Here is a 957-nt window from a genome sequence, read left to right on the forward strand (position 1 = left end):
ATCTATCCAGTAAAGTCAGCAGGGTTAGTCCTCTACTATGACTTTATTGTTGTCAGTCTCTCAAAGGCCTGTAGAAGTTGTTTTATATATTTAGTTGCTCCTTTATTGGGTGCATATATGTTTATCAGGTTTATATCCTCTTGTTGGATCAATTTCTTTAGTAATGTGTAGTGACCTTTGTTGTGCCCTGTAATGGCCTTCATTTTGAAGTCTATTTTGTTGTATATGAGTATTGCTACCTCAGCTTTTTTTTCTTTTCCATTTGTATGGAAAATTCTTTTCCACCCTTCACTCTCATCCTGTGTGTGTTTTTTGTTCTGAGGTGGGTCTCTTATAGACAGCATATAGTTGGGTCATGTTTTTGTATCCATTCAGCTACCCTATGTCATTTGATTGGAGCATTTAATCCATTTACATTTAAGGTCATTATTGATAGGTACTTATTCATTGCCATTTAATTCTGTATGCCTAGGTTTCTCTCTGTATTTCTTCTTCTCAATGCAGCAGTCCCTTTAAAGAGCCTTTCTTTCTTTTTCTTTCTTTCTTTTTTTTTAAAGAATTGACATGTTTAATGGTTTTACATTAGACTGTCTATAGGGAATTATAGCTATTTATTTTATTCTTAAAATCTTTATTGTTGAGATTATTACAGATGTCCCTCATTTTTCCCCCCATAGCTCCCCACCACCCGGTTCCCATCCTACCCCAGGTCCTTGCCACTCTATTTTCTGTGTCCATAGGTACTGCATACATGCATATAAGATCTTTGTCTAATCTCTTCCTGCACCCCCAACACACCCTTCCCTCTGAGAATCATCAGTCTGTTCCATTTCCATGCCCATGATTCTATTCAATTCACCAGTTTATTCTTTTCATTCATGTGATTTTTAGATTCACTTGTTAATAGATATGTATTTGTTGTTCATAATTTGTATCTTTACCTTTTTCTTCTTTTTA

Source organism: Myotis davidii, unplaced genomic scaffold (assembly GCF_000327345.1).
Source record: "Myotis davidii unplaced genomic scaffold, ASM32734v1 scaffold1877, whole genome shotgun sequence".
In the NCBI taxonomy this organism is placed as follows: Eukaryota; Metazoa; Chordata; class Mammalia; order Chiroptera; family Vespertilionidae; genus Myotis; species Myotis davidii.